At 53.1% G+C, this 17,604-nt stretch overlaps 1 protein-coding gene across 1 annotated transcript in view; it reads right to left on the bottom strand.

The window, feature by feature from the left end:
* MYO1D (myosin ID) overlaps positions 1-17,604 on the bottom strand; it is a 154,697-nt gene that overhangs the window by 2,554 nt on the left and 134,539 nt on the right. The window lies entirely within an intron of this gene.

The raw sequence follows: 17,604 nt of genomic DNA, 5'->3' as shown, positions 1-17,604 counted from the left end.
ATGGGATGGGATGGGATGGGGTAGGGTGGGATGGGATGGGATGGGATGGGATGGGATGGGGTGGGATGGGGTGGGATGGCCACAGATAGGACAGGCATTTTTCAGGTCAGGTACATTCCACAGCCATCCCAAAACTCTGTGTTAAGCCAGGCCTGAGTGCTGAGCCCAGCTCTGGGCTCCCAGTCCCACTCTGGGACTGGGATTGGTGCCAGTGGGAGGACTCAGCTCCATGGGCAGAGCACAGACCAGGTCAAAGGACCCAGGGGCTGCTGCCAGCTCGGCCACTGCCCCCTGAATGACCCTACAGTGACCCCTTCCAGCTCTGTGCCTGCAGCAGTGACAGGGACGTCCCTGGGCTGAGCTCAGAGACTGAAATACAGCCTGGAACAGTGGAAGGAACCACACGTGGGGTGGTGGCTGTTCCCAGTTCCCTCTCAGACAGACAGACCAAACTGGCTGGGATAAAACTCTGTCCCTGCAGCTTTTGAACCCCAGTTTTGGCACTAAACGTGATTCCCATGAGTGAATCAGGACTTTCTGCCCCCCACCTTCATTTGCCTGTGGCTCTTGGAGTCACTGCCAGTGGGGACATGAGGACAGCAGGGCCAGGATGACTGGCAAGAATGTCCCCTTTTGCTAAAGGCCATAAAGGCCCCTGCTCTAAATCCCAAATAATGATCCTTGTGCTTCATAAGCAAAGAAATCATAAATCATGGAATCATCCAGGTTGGGAAAACGCTCTGGGATCATCAAGTCCAACTGTTCCCCCAGCACTACCAAGGCCACCACCGACCCATGTCCCCAAGTGCCACATCCACGTGCCCTGGGCAGCTGTGTCAGCACTGAGCAGCCCTTTCCAAGAAGAAAGGGAAGAACCCAGCAATGCCACGGCCCCACTGATGGCCTGGCTGCTCCAGGGGCTGGGATGGAGCTGAGGCCAAGCTGATGGCTCAGCTCCAGCCATGATCCCTTGGGACCAGCCAAGAACCCCCGGAGATCCCCCAGGAGAGGGGATCCACAGGAAAATCCTGCAGCAGGATCCATCCCCAGGAGCCACCACCAGTGGGAAGAGCTATCCAGGGACTTGGCCTTTGGAATTCTCTCCTGTGACCTCACCCACATTTCAAATTCCCATATTTCCAGCATTTTTAGTTTAATCCTGAGTGGTTTAGAATTGCTGACATTGACTCTGCTGCCTCTCTGGATGCTCCAAACACCCCAGGGGGATGTGCTGGGATCCCATTCCCCGTGTTTGGCTCCCAGACCCCAGGTCCTGCCTTGTCTGAACCATTCCAGCATTCCCACCGCCACAGCCCAAGTCCTTTGTGCAGGTTTTACTCCATTTCCATTAACAGACTCTTCAGGTCGTGTCACATCCCTTAAGCTGCATTTTTATGCAGTTCCCAAAAACAGATTTTCACAAGTTCCATAACAATGTTTGGTTGGTTGAAGGGGCTGGCAGCGCCCAGCACACAAAGCCCTCGTGTATTTCATGTTATTACAGGTATTTAATGTTATTTACTCCTGCCTGGGTGAGCTGAGGCTGCAATCCCAGCTTAGGTTGCTATTTTTGCTGTGTCTTAGTGGAATGGGCTGCACACCCAGAGAAGCCTCTCAGAGATCCCTGCTCCTTGGGAAAAGCTCCAGCATCAAGTATCCTAACAGGGATAAGGGTGAAGGACTTCTCCTCTCCCACAGCAAGTTCTAGGTGACCAGGCAGAGGCTCTGGGGAGAAAAACGTCAATAACCTGAACTTTGACCACAAGCAGGACCCGGGCCTAGGAGTCCAAAGGTCCTGGATGCCCTGTGGCTGTGGGACCTGCAGGAAGCTGCATCAGTCTGGGTCTCAGCTCCTGCTGGGATGAGGAGAATCACCTGAACACAGGTCTGAGTGAAGCTAACGCTGTCCTGGGATGGAGGGATGCAGAGAAGATGCTCTGATCTTTGCCATGTGTCACAATTTCATTAAATTAAGGCTTACCTCCCTCTCTCTCATTCCCAGATCCCACCTTGCCAAAGCTCCTTCACTCATCACGTGTTGCTTTTCTTCATGTGAGGGTTCAACCTTAAAGCTTTCGCTGGGGGAGCAGGGCAGCTCCTGGATGGAGCAATCCACAGGGATCTGTGAGTGCACAGGGATGACAAACCCCTCCTTGGTGTCCCTGCTGGGCACCCCACGACACCAGCCCCAGGAGCAGCTGGACCTGCTGGCACCTCGGGACTCTTGGCCACTGCTCCGGAGCTTGGTCCACGGCCAGCGAGGGAGAGGGGAGGAAATTGCCCTTTGGTTTCCAGCCCACCAGGCAGGGCAACCTCGCTCCTGGAGCAGCAGTGGCACAGGGGTGGCAGCTGCTGGCTGCCCTGGGGTGCCCAGGTTTGCTTATGGGCCCCAAGGGAGGGAACAGCTGCTGCAGCAGCTGGGACAGCGGACTGAGACCTTCCCAGTCTCACTGCTACAAACAGCTCGGCTGGGAGCTGCTTCCCTGAGCTCCTGCTGAATTTAGATCCCAAAGGAAGGGGCTGAGGTGGACAGAACAATCCTGGATGACAACAAAGTCTCTCATAGACAAGGGCAACACACAACAGAAATACCCTTTGGAGATCAGTGATGCTCAGCAGGACCCTCATGGCAGCAAAGGCAGAGACAAGTCCCACTTCCAATCAAACTTAGGCTGAAGAAGGAGTTTTCATGGCATAAACCTGTCCCACCACCTTCTGGGGACTTTGACAAGGGATGGAGGGACAGGACACAGGGAATGGCTCCCACTGCCAGAGGGCAGGGATGGATGGGAAGAGCCCATTGTTCCCTAGGAGGGTGGGCAGGCCCTGGCACAGGGTGCCCAGAGCAGCTGTGGCTGCCCCTGGATCCCTGGCAGTGCCCAAGGCCAGGCTGGACACTGGGGCTGGAGCAGCCTTGAACAGTGGAAGGTGTCCCTGCCATGGCAGAGGTGGCACTGGGTGGGCTTTGAGGTCCCTTCCCACCCAAACTGCTCTGGGATTCCCAGTGGGTGCCAGGCACTGCTGTGGCTGAGTCCAGCCCTGGTTGATGGCAGCTCTAGCTCCTCACCAAGCCCTGATGAAGTCAAGTCCATCAGGACAAAGTGACGGATGCTGCTCCTGGGAATGAACCCCCCTTCTGGTTAGCAGTGATTCCATCAGAAGTGGCAGCAGGATGTGAGTGCTGGCTGAGCACTGCCAGGGAAGGAACCCAGCCCCAGCACCCCTGAGGCTGCTGGCAGAATGGAACAGGGAAAAGAGATTCTGGGGCAAGTCAGGATCCACCCAGCACTGCTCCCATCCTGCCAGGGAACCACAGGGGAATGTCTGTATGTGATGAACCACAGAGTAATTTCTGTTTATAATAAACACCAATGTGTTACTGCTTTCTACAAACTCACGTCTTCATACAACACAGGGAATATTTTTGGGTGGAAACAGCCTCTCCTGGCAGCTCAGCAGTACCAGCCACAGCTGCTGATCCCAGGCTGGGGCTGCTCTTTGCCTTTCTCTGGCTCAGTAAACCCTGCAGGACTGGGGCACTTCTCCTCCACCTTCCCCAGCCCTTCCCAGCACCCAAAGAGCCTTCCCCAGCTCCCCTCGCTCTCCTGGCTCACAGGAGGAGTTAAAGGCTGTGGTGGGAGCCCCACGTGAGCAGGGTCTGTGTGTGGGAGACACATCCCAGAGCCAGAGCAGCCCCTGAGACACGGCAGGAGCTGAGCAGGCACTGGGGGAACGCTGGCAAAAGGGAAACCAGCAGAGAAAGGAGGACTCCGAGTGGAAGCAGATCACTGGCCCATGAAATACGAGAGTTTTGACTGAGCATTTAATCCAGGACCTCGGGGGAAACACAAGGCAAGTGGCGCAGAAATGGCCACAGACATCTGTCAGAGCTGCACAGAGCACAGAAACATCCACAGCACCAACACGTGGTGGGAAGGAAATGGGGAAGGGAAGGAGAGGAGAAAGATCAGAGGGAGTTTTGGTGAGGACAAGAGGTGTAAGGCTGATAAGTTTAATAAATGCATTGTTAAATAAATGTAAATACAGGAGATACCAGGTTGGACGGGGCTTGGAGCAACCTGGGATGGTGGAAGGTGTTCCTGCCTATGGCAGGGGTGACACTGGACAGGCTTTAAGGTCCTTTCCAGCCCAAACCATTCCATGATTCCATGCTTAAGAACAAGCCCAGATGACCTGGAATGCCCTGGAAGGAGCTACGAGCATGAGAACACAGCAAAGACTCACTGATGAGATATTCCCCACTGGGAGCACAGCAGGATGGGGAGCTGGGAACATCCCGGGGACAGCAGCAGCAGCCAGGGATGGGGAGCTCCAGAGCTGCAGCCCCATCCCTGACAGGGCTCCAACGGAACAGGGCTTTGTGAAGCTTTCCCAGGATTTTTAAATTCCCATGGACAGAGTGGGAAATAAGCTCTTTTCAGAAGCAGAATTTGGGTAGAGATGGCAAAGCCAGCACAATAATTGCCTGATTTTCATGACAACAAACCAGAGGGATTTCAACCAAGTGTGCAACCAAGTGTGAAATGAGGGCTCAGCAGCAATGAACCCACTGGGATGGATTCCAAAGGGGATTGATTTAAACCATCAAACCTTTCCACAGTTTAGACCAAGGCCTCTTTCTGGAAAGGCAGGAGCACTGTGGGCTACCTGGTTGGCTTCCAGCTCAGGATATTCTGTGATTCTCTGGCTCCAAGGAAGCCTGCAGCTGCACACAAGATGTGAGGACTGTGAGGGGCAGGATGGAGAACACCCCATCGTGGTAACACCTTATGGAAGTCAGTGCTGCAGCCTCATCTGGATCCTGGCTGCAGCCTTTGAGAGGGTTCAGCCATGAAAATAACATTTAAAAGTCTCCCAGATGAAGGGAGGCTGCAGAAAAAAGCCCAAAAAAGCAGCATCTATACTCTGCATGAAGAAAAAACACAGAAAGAGGGGAAAGAGAAACTCAAGAGGTCTAAAAAAAGGCAATTTTTAAGGCTCTGCTTCCTAACAAGAGCCAAGGAGACAAACAGGGATACTGAAAATTTCAGGGAAGGTTAAATCAGTTCTCCAGGCTATGTATGGTGTCACTGCTGGGGAGGACTCCAGGCTGTGGTGGCAGAGAGGTGACAATCATGGAGCCATAAAATCATGGAATGCTTTGGGTTGGAAGGAACCTTCCAGACCATCAAGTTTCAACCACATCCAGTGCCACCCCTGCCATGGCAGGGACAGCTTCCACTGTCCCAGGCTGCTCCAAACCCTGTCCAACCTGGCCTTGGGCACCGCCAGGGATGGAGCATCCATGGAATAACCTGTGCCAGGGCCTCCCCACCCTCACAGGGAGGAATTTCTTGAGCAGGGTCTAAAAAGCCAGCGGATATAAGATGGGTAATAAACAAGGACATATCTGAGTTACAACAAGTGTCATTTGGGGACAGATAAGTGTTCTCTCAAGAGGGTTTAGGGCCCAGGCTGGGTGCCTGGCAGGGCAGGGATCCGGATATATCTCACCCAAGCACTTGTGGGTTTCTGCAGCTTGCAGGACAATGATACTGAGGGTAATGGGCTCAAAGGAAAACTTACTGAGAAAATTATTCCCACAACAGCTTCAGCAGAGAAAAATAGGAATAGCTGGATTCCCAAGGGGTACAGGAGCAAAACCTGCACTGAGACCTCATGTGCCCTTTGTGTCCCCCCTGTACCACCCAGCATGTGGGAGCTGCTCCCAGGAAGGGCTGCCACTCTCCATGGGAAGGACTGACACTCTTGATGTGACCACAAGAATCCCCAAAGCCACTGTCCCCAGGGCACCAGGACACAAAGGGGATCACATGTCAATACTCCTGGGTGGATATTCCGTTCCAGAGCTGCAGCTCTGGCACCTCAGCTCTGCCTCTCCCAGGGCAGTCGCATCTCAAGTGTGGCAGCTCCAAAGCACCAGGTCCCACTGCCAGAAGAGATTTACACACTCAGAGCTTAAATTTCCCTAGGTAAGACTCACATTATTTTGACAGCATCATCCCTGTGACTCCTTGGCACTCTCCAAACTTCTCAGAGGGAGAAAACACCTTCCCCATCCAGGTCTTGTTAGAACACCCTGGCTCTTGTAAAAGGTTAAAAGTAATGATTTACTGTCCTGTGTGATCCAGAAACAACTTAACATCCTCTTTCCTTCTTGACTTGGCTACTGGGCTGTATTGAGAACCCCTCTGCACCAGCCACCTCTCTTCAGGACAGCCCCAAAGCCAGAGCAGGCAGCTCCCTTCACCCCACGGCTTTCTGAGGAGAGGTGGACACGATCCAGGAGCTCTTTTTGGGTGCAGATCTCTCCCCTCTGGAGGAGGCAGGGGATGCACACACACACACAGACACACACACGGGCAGCCTGTGACTCACATGTGCCATGAGGGAGATGAGAACATCTGAAACCACAAGGGCTTTGCAAAACCTGCCTTGTGAAAGCCTCTCAGGGCTCACAGGATGTTTCTCTTGAGCGTCACCGGCTTTTCAGAGCTCTGGCCTTGTCGAACTCCTCAGAGCCAGGTGGCCTTGCCAGAGATCAGACATTAAGATGGATGAAAGCCATGGAAAAGAGATTACAAAGAAAGTCAGACACGAATCAAGGAGATCTCAAGTCAGGATCAAAAGGAGAATTTCCATAGTCAAAGGTCAGAGCAACTGCTCCAGGCATTTTGATGCCGGGAAAGGTCACTGAGCTGAACACAGCTGCCAGGTCCTTCCTCACTGTGTGATTTTCACAATTATCTGCAGCCAAGCGACACTTGAGACACTGAATTTTTTTTTCCGTCTTCAAAATCAGCAAATATTTACACTATATTTCTTTTGTGCCTCGTGGTCTGCTCAGGCAAATCACCTTGGAGGCTGAGAGAAGTGCCTTTTCAGAAGGAATTTTTTAATGTGCAGGAGAAGCACCAGGCTAAACTGTGACCTGAGAACTCAACCCCTCCACTTAAGAAGTGGCTTTCAAGCCTTTCTGGCTCAGCCTTGCCCAGTGAGTTACCAGAGCAAAGCACGGCCTGGCTTTGGGAACTGCTGGGTGACACGTATTTCATCATCACGCTGCTGAGCTGTGACAACAACGCTGCTTTTGCCCTTTTAATGAGCAACAAGAATTGTTAATATGTGTCTCTCCCCAGTGCAAAGTGCCACGCGTGTCCCATGGCACAGGGCAAGGCAGAGCCAAGCCAGCTGCACCGAGATGGTCCCTTCGAGTCGTGTCTGAGCCATAAAAGCCACTTTCCTGAGACGACAGCAGCTGCCACAACACTGCTGGGCCTTTTCCATGACATGTCTGCAGCACATCCAGGTGTATTCCTTCCCCTCTGGCTGAGATGCAAACCCAGTCCATTAAATATTTGGCTCTCTCATTCCTGAAGTGCATTTATTCCCATTGATCCCGAGGCTGGGAGGACCTGGAGCAGCCGGTGAGCTGCACTTCCTTCCTCACTGATTTAGGGGCTGGGGTGTCTGTGCATCCCTCCCCAGGAGCCAGGGAGAGCTGGGAATGCCAGCGAGCTGGGAAATATTTGTGTCTATTCCAACAAACCCCTTCAGTTTAGGTGCTCCTGGGCAGGGGATCCTGAGGTGATGCAGCAGGGGCTGCTCCTGCCCTCCCCTTCCCAGGGCTGCTCTCCCACCTTGGGAGCTTGGGCCGACATCCAGGCTGCTGTAAAACACCCAAACAGCCCAAGGGCAGCTCAGTGGGGCAGGTCCCAGCCATGGGGCTGCACCCCAAAGCAGTATTTTATGCTGGGAAAGCCCCAGAAGTGGTTTGGGACATCACTCTGTGTGTCAGTGCATGGTGTGTCCCTTCCTCCAGCCTGGGATTAGTGGAAACACACGGGGAATGTCACAGGGAATGTCGCTGTTCCTATCATGGAACATTCAAGAGAGGGATCACAAGCACACCAAGCTCCATCCTCCTGCTGAGCCAGGGCCAACCCTCACTGCTGAACCCCCACCCCAGACCTGAGCCAGCGCTGGCCCTGAGCCGCTCAAGGTGGGCTTTGGGGTGGGAGGGAGGCCCTGAGCTCAGCTAAAACCAGGCCTGGACCTCGTTACCCCTCTGGGACTATTAATTCATCCTAGACCAGACTGGACAGGGCTTGGAGCAGCCTGGTCTGGTGGAAGGTCCAAGGTCCCTCCTGCCCCTCCTGCCCAAGGTCCCTCCCAACCCAAACCATTCCATGTATAAATTCCCCCCTTCCCTGCCCACCCAGCACAGGAGGCTCTAGGCTCCCTCAGTTCTGCTCCTGTGGGAGATGGGAATTCATCTTTGTGGTTCAAAGAGAGAAGTCTCAGGTTTTCCCACCCCTTGTGCCATCAGTTTCCAGTGCCTGATGCCATTTGTCTCCCATGAGCACTCCCTAAAGATGGTCAGGGATTTTGTGGAGGAAAAACACAGGCTCACTCAACAGGGCAACCTGGGAACCTGCAGTAATGAAGGAGCTTTAAAAAACAGTAGAAAAAGCACCAATAGTGTGTTAAATATTTCATTTCCTCCAGCAGGCAAAATGAAACATTTCCAATTCCATGAGGTGGAGGCAGCTCCCAGCCCCCATGGCAGCCAGGGTTGATGGATGATGGATGGAACACCCTGGCAGAGGCCCCCAGCCTGCCACATGCCCCCCTGGAGGGAACTCTAAAATCCACAGAGTGCTCCTTCCCTGATCCCTGTCATACCACAGGAATGGGGGTTGGATTCAATGACCTTTAAGGTCCCTTCCAATCCAAACTGTTAAATGATTCTGTGAATTAAATTCACTCAGAATTCAATGTCATTTGAATTTTTGAAGAGAAGGAAAAGGGTGGGGAGAGCTGGGCCAGGGCACGTGGGCACTGTGGCTCCCAGTGACAGCAGGGAGGATGATAGGGACACGTCCCAGCCGAGCACCGTGTGCTGCTCCCCTTCACCTCCCCAGCCCCACCCAGCTCTCAGCACCAGGGATGAGCTGCAGCTTCTCCTGCAGCCTCCAATGCAGTCTCAGAGCTATTCTGAGCCTGGCAAAGCTTTGGGGAGTCAGAGCTCATCCGGCTCTACCGTGGCCGCAAGATGCTGGAGTGTTACATATTTTATAAAAACCACCATGCCAAAAAATATGATTCCAAGTGCTTGGCTGGAGCAGAGGAAAGCAGCACACGGGGGTGATGCCAAGAGCCTGGCATTAGAAATGCACCAGCACATAAATAAAATAAGAGCACTTAGGAGGATGAGCGCAGAGCTGCCTCCTGTTTGGGACATCAGGCACTCAACTCCTGGGCAGGTTGAGAAACAGCAGAAGCCTTTCCTTGTATTCCCTTCCCAGTGCTGGTCCTTGCCATGGCCCAGCTGGGGGAATGAATTCACCAGCCCCACATTTACAGGGGCACATTTGCAAAGTCCCCCCTCAAAGGATGCTCCTGGCCTGTTCAGCAGCTGCTGATCAAATTCTACCAGCTGAAGTTTAAGGAAGGTAGAAATTCTCCCCCCCAAAAAAATACTTTGAAGGGAATCCAGCACCTTTCAGGCACCTGGGATGTGTTTGTTCAATATCTGCAAGACTGTGAGGTACAGGGGGTTGATGCAGGGGACAAAGGTGTGGGATTATTCATCTGTTTTCCACTCAGATTTACAAGTGGCAATGACTTTGGAGTAGCAAGGAGTGGTTGGAACAGCTGATGGAAGCTTTATACTGGAAAACAACAGCACAGAGAAGCTGTGCTCTCGCTTTGGTACAAAGAAAACCTCCAGCCATCCTGAGGGATGAGCAGCTCTGCTTTTCCCACTCCAGGGCTGTGAATTAAATAGATATTTTTAGAGCCTGGCAGAGGTCTGAAGCCACAACAAGGGGGAAGCAGCCACTGAGCTTCCCAGAGATCACCCAAAATCACGATAGGAAAACAAATAGGATGGACACTTTTGAAATTCTCTGTTTTTTCTTGTTGTTGATTGATTGACCTGTGCCAGTGAAATTACCAGGAAGCAGCTGGGATAAGAGAGGACAATTTGCCACGGTGAAGTCACCAGCTCAGCTTGCCTGGCTCCAGGGGCTGGAAGCCACGGGGACAACAGCAGCAGGGCTGTGGCCAGGCAGAGGGGATGGAAGCAGGGTTGTCACATCCCACCACAGCTCCGGTTCGGTGCCAGCTCACGGGTGGCTGTGCTCCCGTGCAGAGCCGGGGCAAACAGCTCAGCTCCCTTATATTCCATGCACATCCCTGCTGAGCTCGTTAAAGCTGGAGCTGGGAATGTGCCGGGAGGGCTCTGCCACCCTGGGGAACATCCAGGGCCAGGAGCAGGGACACGGGCAGCGTGTGCCGGCCATGCGTGCTGGGTGTGGGGGGTGATGGACGCGGGGGTGATAAGGAGTGGCTGGGGGGGCTGGAGGGGCGCTGGAAGGATGATGGAGAGCGGCTGCTCCCAGCGCTGCAGCTCCCGGTCGCTATAGCAACCTGGATATCCCTCATCCCATCTGATGCCTCATCGCTGCCAGCCAACCGGGGCTGCTGCAGAGCAGCGGGGTGGGTTAATTTACCGCCACCCATTGCTGCTTCTCGCACCCGGGTAACCCCTGGATAAGCACAATCGTGCACGAAGTCCCCTCTCGGGGGGGGTTTTCACGTGCCCTGGGGGTGGCCCTCACTGCAGTAGCAGAGCGCTGCGCGGGCGCTTTCGGGCGGGGTGTCACCGTGACCTACTTAGTGCAGGACGCGGTGACATCATGTCCGATTGCCAGCGGCTCCCCGGCCCTCTGGACCGCCGTGTCCAGCAGCAGTGCTGAGCTAATCCAGCCCCGAGGGCACATTCGGCCGCGGAGGCATCTCTGGCGGCCGGGGTAACCTTGCTCTGTCAGCCCGGCACACGTCTCCCCTCCGCTGGCCTGGAACAGCTGCGCTGGCTCCTGCCTCTATTTCCAGAGCTGATCTGAAAACCCAGATTTTTCTCCTTTTCTAATGGAAAAAGAGAGAAATTAGCTAAAGCTTCAGAGGACACAGAAACGGCACGAGAAGAGAGCCACCGCTGTGCTGAGCGCTGCTGTGGCTTTTTCCATAGAGCGGCTGCGTCCCGCGCCCCCTCCCCGTGAGCAGCGCGACTTCGGTCACAGCGACCCCGACAGGGTGACACTCCGCGGGCAAACAGGGACACACACGGGCATCTCCCCACGGCTTTAGGGCCATCCTGCCCGCCACCCCCAGCTCATTCCTGGCTGTTAAGCCATGGATTCTTGCGGAATGGGAGCGCAGAGAGAGGGGGTGCTCGTGGCTCGGGGCCAGCGAGGAAGGCGGCTCCTCCTCCTCCTCCTCCTCCTCCTCCTCCTCCTCCTCCTCCTCTCCCAGCATCCATACGGTGACACTTTAGCTGAGGAAGCTGAATCACCCTTCAATTAATGACAGGCTTTTAACCTGACGGTGAGGAGCCTTGCTGAGGTCCCTCCTCTTAAAAACGCCCCTCTCCACGGCCAGAAGGAGAATCGCTGGGACACAGGGATTGTTCCACCCCTGGGATTTCTGCTGTCCCTCCTGGGAGCCGTGTGATGGGCAGGACGTGGCAGCAGGGACGCTGCAGGCAGCTCCGTGCTCCATTCAAACACATCGGCCTGCCAAAGCAAGGACAGCTAAAAACATGTCCCCAGCCCTGCGGAACGGGGCAGGGAAGGCTCAGGCTGGGGGTGACGGGCAGGAAGGGGAAGCAGCACAGTCAGGGTGACTCAGGGCAGAGCTCTCACTGCTCCATCATCAGCCAGGGTTTAGTTCTGAACCCGCTGCTGATTCCCTCTGATCCCTGGAGTAGGAGCACACCCAGAGCCCTTCGGAGAAGCCTGAAGAGACACAGCAAATGTGCAGGGCTTAAAAAGGGGTTAAACACACCAGGAGGTTGGAAGAAAGCCAAGGAGCATCTTGGACTGAGGTTGGTGCTACTGAAAAATCCCTGAGCAGAGCCCAGGGGTCTCAGGAACGAGAACCCAGATCTTGAAGTGACTCAGAGCACTTGGGCTTGGCTGCTCCTGGGATGGTGTTTTAGGGATGATGTCTGAACAGGTGTTGGGGGCTGATGAATCTCATCTACACCAGCTTCCCCAACAATGCTGGTTTGTAAAGAGTCCTGAGGAAATCTGGCCTCTCTCCCAACACAAAGGATGGGGATGGCTGGTCATTGAGGAGAATTCCATGGCAGAAAAGAGAAGAGGGGCAGCAGGGAATGAGGAGGTGGATGGGTCAAGGAGGAAGGGGGGGGATTTCAGGAAGGGCAGGAAGGAAGAGTGAGAATGATTGGGCTGCAGCAGTCCCTGGTCCTATAATGAAGGGAAAAGTTGCTTCCTCCACCAGGTAAAACTGTCCATGAGGGAACCAGCACTGCCATCACCTCTGGACCAGCATTACAGCACCCCAATGACACACTTTGAATCTAACCAAATTTCAGACACGATGGATGGACATCACCCCTGTTCTGCTCAGGAGCACTGGGGTGAGCCGGGATTGAAAACACAAAGCCTGGGGGGAACAGAGGCTGGGGCAGCTTTGTAAGGAAGATTTCCCTTCCGTCACAAAACTTTAAAGTCAAGGAACCAAGTCCTGCCATTAGTGCAGCTATTGAAAAAGGGGAATTTCATTGTGGATTCCTAATGTCCTCTCCAAAGAGCAGGAGCAGTGAGAGCAGCCTAAGCTGAGGTGACAGCCGGCCTGGCAGGAGGGTGGCACCAGCCACAGGCACTCCTGGAACACAGACCCAAGCTGAGAAATCCAAATCCACCTCAAACAACTAAGGGCAGCCTGTTTGCATTTCAAGCCAGATGATTCCTGAGAGCACCAAAATTTTCCTGTATTTCCTTAATATTATGCATTCACAACACTGCAAGGCACCAAGGATGAGGCTCGGAGCTGGGAAATCAATTTTTCATGTGACAGCAGAATGACAGGCAGGGTTTTAAGTGGATTTTGTGTATTCAGAGAGGTTGAGCAGACAATTTGAGGGTTATTATTTCAGGAGCATTTGCTGAGATGTTCCAGCGTGGTCTCAGTATCACTTCTGCAAAGTAAAGGGCTCTGAAGCTGCAATTCCAGAATGAAAACGCTGGCACTTCTGCTTCCCTTTGTTCTCTTTATTCCCTGATACATTAGCACAACTCACATAGGCAGGAAAAAAGGCAACTTGCTGTGAAGAGAGACAACTACATCTTATTTAAATACCTGACCTATTTCTATTTTTCCTTTGTCTCACTCCATGAGGAGCCTGGATTTGCAGAAATAGCTGAAAAAATGTGTTGGATCATGTGAAAAATGCTTTTCCCTGTGACAAAGCTGGCATGAAAAACAGGTGCATAAACAAAGAGATTCTTACTTATAGAAATGCAGAGTTTGGGGGGGAAAGGCACATTGCCAGGCTGATTCCCAATGTCACTGAATGGTGGGAAGGGACCTTAAAGCCCATCCAGTGCCACCCCTGCCATGGCAGGGACACCTTCCACTGTCCCAGGCTACTCCAAGCCCCAGTGTCCAACCTGGCCTTGGGCACTGCCAGGGATCCAGAGACAGCCACAGCTGCTCTGGGCTCCCTGTGCCAGGGCCTCTCACCCTCACAGGGAGCAATTCCCAATTCCCAATCTCCCATCCATCCCTGCCCTCTGGCAGTGGGAGCCATTCCCTGGGTCCTGTCCCTCCATCCCTTGTCCCCAGTCCCTCTCCAGCTCTCCTGGAGCCCCTTTGGGCCCTACAAGGGGCTCTGAGCTCTCCCTGGAGCTTCTCCTCTCCAGTTGAGCACCCCCAGCTCTCAGCATTTGCACAACATTTTAATTTTCATGTTGGGGTGTTCCTGCAGGACAACAGCTCCATAAACACAACGTGGACACACAACACCCACATGTCTGTCAGCAGCTGCCCCTCCTGGAAACACAGCCAGTCCCACGGGATCTGCCCCAGACCCAGCTTGCTCAGCAGGCAGCTGATCTCATCACAGGCTGGATCCACATCCCTGCCCTATCAGGCAGGGTTTTCATGATCTGAGGAGAATCTCATCCAGCTTTTGGCAAGGTGCAAGGAGGATTCAGCCTGAAGGGAGAGGGACAATGAAGGGCTGGTGCCTGCCTGTGACCTGGCAGGGAGGCCACTGGAGCCTCCATGTCTGTGGATAACCACGGGTCAGTTCCCCAGCAGGCTTGGGATGGAGCTTGAGAGCAGAGCCACATCACCAGGCACAGGAAAGTGCTTTTATTGACTGTTTTGCACAGTTTGCATCCTCAGCTGCAGAATTGATCCTTCTTCCTATCTCTGATTGCAGGGAGAGCAAGTTTTCCCTGAAATGCCATTTTTGACCCTCTTTCCTTCCCACACTGGACCTGCTGCTCCATGTGAGTCAGAGCCAAGGCTGTGACTCCTGGCAGTGCCACTGCTGCACCTCTAACAGCATGAGCATCATCCCAGACAACCTACGACCCTCTGGATGAACCCTCTGGATTCATCCCTGGACTCACTGCTCTGGATTCATCCCACTCCTTTCACAAACACCCCACAGGGATTCGGCGCTGCTGCCAAGGTTACAAGGAAATGGACCTGGTGATGTGCAGGGTTTTATGCTCCTGTATCAATTCCTCCACAGACAGATACATTTATCTAAGAATGTGTCATGGCATGAGATACCCTGAAGGTTTCCAGCCCAAGAGGGACACTGGTCACTTCCCAGGCCTGTGGCAAGGACAGTAACAACAATCCTGAGCTCTGTTGGATCCTGTCTGCAGGTACCAAATGCTGGGGCTTCACCATCAGCAGCTCCATCTCAGCAGGCAGAATTATCACTATTTCTGCTTCCATATTTTGAAACTTTGCTGGGAGAAATCAGCATTTCTGCACATGGCACTGAGAAATTTGCTACATCAACCAAATGCCTACAAAGCCAAAGCCATTAACAAATCAAACATCCACAGCTCAGGCATTCAGCATTAATTTATTTTGCTGCAGTCATTTCAGCTGAGCAAAATATCTCCCCCTACCCCAGTTCCTAATCAGCCTCCATCCTCCTCCAGGCTCACCACAGTTAAATATTTCACACTGCTCCTGAAAACTTGAGAAATTGAGCTGTGGACAGGGAAAAATGAGTTGTGGAGCAAATGTTTCCCCCAGAACCAGATGAACTCTTTGTTCCAAGGCTGTCACGTCAGTTCAAGAGGCTCCTTATATGTTTTCTAAAGAGCCTTTGCAGTGACAAGATAAGATGCCACCACTGTGAAATAATCTCTGGGAAAAGAACCATCCCTGCTGCCTGAGGGCTCTGCCCCCACTGGGGCTGAGGTGGCTGCAGAGCTGGGCCCAAATGCCAAATTAACCCTTCAGCTCCACACAGCCTGCATGGGGAGCGTCTTCTCTCCATCAGGACTCTTCCAAACACTTCCCACTGACATCCCAGACATGGAACATTCCTCAGTCCAGTTTCACAACTGCATCTCGGGATCTCAGCTTTTCACACCTCAGGTTTTTGGTGCAGACAGAGGTGGCTGATGGGGTTTTCAGTATATATAAAAAAAGAGAAACCCAATCTTTTTGCGAAACTGTTTCTCAGTCTCATGACTCTCCCTTCCTGTGTGCAGCGCAGTGACCTGACCTCTTCCCCTTGGCAGCTCCGAAGGCAGAACTCACTGATGGGAGAAGAGCTGACATCCCAGAGCAGGGGACATGGGGACACAGTGACACCACACTCAGACCTTGCCACAGGGTGTGGAAAACAAAAACCCGGTGGGAAGGGCCAGAGGATCAAAGGGAGGGCACTCCCTTTGATGACCCTCGCTGGGTGTGCTCTCTTGGCACAGATCCTGCTCTTACCAAATGCTGAGTGAGGTTCTGTTACACCACAAGCTGGGAATTAAGCAATTCTCTGCCTTGCTGGGTGAACCTCCATGGCTTGGCAGGGCAAAGGATTTGTTCAGATGATTAGAGAGAGTCTGCCAGACCCTGAGAGCTGTGAAAACCCTCCTTCACGCAGGTCATGCAAATTTCTCCTGCCTAAAATTCCACCCCAACCCCGAGAGCCAACAGCTTCTGGGACCCCTGAGGAACAGAGGGCACAGAAACCTCCTGCTGCCCAGCCCAGCGTGGCATCACTGCCAGCCCAGGTGAGCTGCTCAGTGAGCCAGGCTCTGAAAAACCCACCTGAGAATGACATGGCAGCTTAGAAATCCCTCCTGGGCTTTGGCGAGACACTTCCCTGCAGCCTCACAGGGAGGTGATGCCTGTGGTGCAGCATCATCCTGCAGCAGATGCTGGAAAGAGTCACAGAATCCCTCAATGGACTGGGCTGGAAGGGACCTTAGAGCCCATCCAGTGCCACCCCTGCCACAGGCAGGGACACCTTCCACTGTCCCAAATTGCTCCAACCTGGCCTTGGGCACTGCCAGGGATACAGGGGCAGCCACAGCTGCTCTGGGCACCCTGTGCCAGGGCCAGCCCACCCTCACATGGAAGATTTTCTTCCCAATATCCCATCTGACCCTGTCCTCTGGCAGTTGGAAAACATTCTCTCTTGTCCTGTCACTGCATCGTTTTGGACCAGGCTTTCCCAAAGGTGATGACACTCACCTGACTGGGTGGATGCATCTTCCCATGACTCCTCTCAGGGAAGAACCAGCTACCTTTAAATTGCTCCCTGTAATTATTGCAGAATTCGTGCAGCACAAGAGAGGAACAGCTGGAATTACTGGCTCCATGTGTGAACACTGGTGACCAGGAGAAAGCAGCTGCTGACAGGCAATTCTGAGCTCCTTGGGCAGAGCAAACACTGAGGTCACTCACTGGAGCTGCTCTTGGCTCTTCCTCTCCCTTCCACAAGAGCTGAGCTGCTGCCAGCAAATTAGGATATTAAGGACAATAAATCTGCAGTTCTGTGCTGGAACCTTTGCAAGGACTTCCCATGATCTTGGGGGGGTCATTCCCAACCAAAATAAATCTGTGATGTTTCACATCCTCCATCGCCTCTGAGCTCTCTGGAAGTGTGACCCTCGTGTGCTGCTGCAGGGGTGGGAGGGAGCTCAGTCCTTGGGGAAGACCTGGGGATGCAGGAGCAGGACCTGAGAATGTTGGGATCCACAGAGCAAGGCTGCAGCCAACACTCAGCAGCCTGCAAGCATGTCTACAACTTTAAAAGCTGTTGTCTGGCTTTTTTTTTTTTTTTTTTTTTAATATGATATTTAAATTAAAACCAAGTTCTTATTTTAACATTTGCCATGCACACAGGGAGAAGCTCCCCAGCCTAAGTCAATCACTGCAAACACTGATTTTTTCACTTCACTGTCTACAGGTACTTCTGTCTCACCCCAGCAGGGGCTACATCAACTCACTCCATAAACACCATGTCCTGTGACACCAAACCTGTCCTGTGACTCCAAATCCATCCAACTCTAACAGGTACTTGATGCTCTTGTGCCAAGAGGATGAGTCACAAATCCAAACTCTTCCCATTACTGGGATTAAGCATTTAAAAGCAGAGACGTGAAGTGAGGGGAAGAAGAGGCTCTCCCTGAGGATTTCATGGTTGCACTTGATGATTTTAAAGGACTTTTCCAAGCTCAAGGATTCAGTGATTTTGCTCTGCCCCTTGGGTAACCGCTGGCTAATTAT

Source organism: Vidua macroura, chromosome 27 (assembly GCF_024509145.1).
Source record: "Vidua macroura isolate BioBank_ID:100142 chromosome 27, ASM2450914v1, whole genome shotgun sequence".
Classification (NCBI taxonomy): Eukaryota; Metazoa; Chordata; class Aves; order Passeriformes; family Viduidae; genus Vidua; species Vidua macroura.
This window is presented reverse-complemented; position numbering and strand designations above follow the sequence as displayed.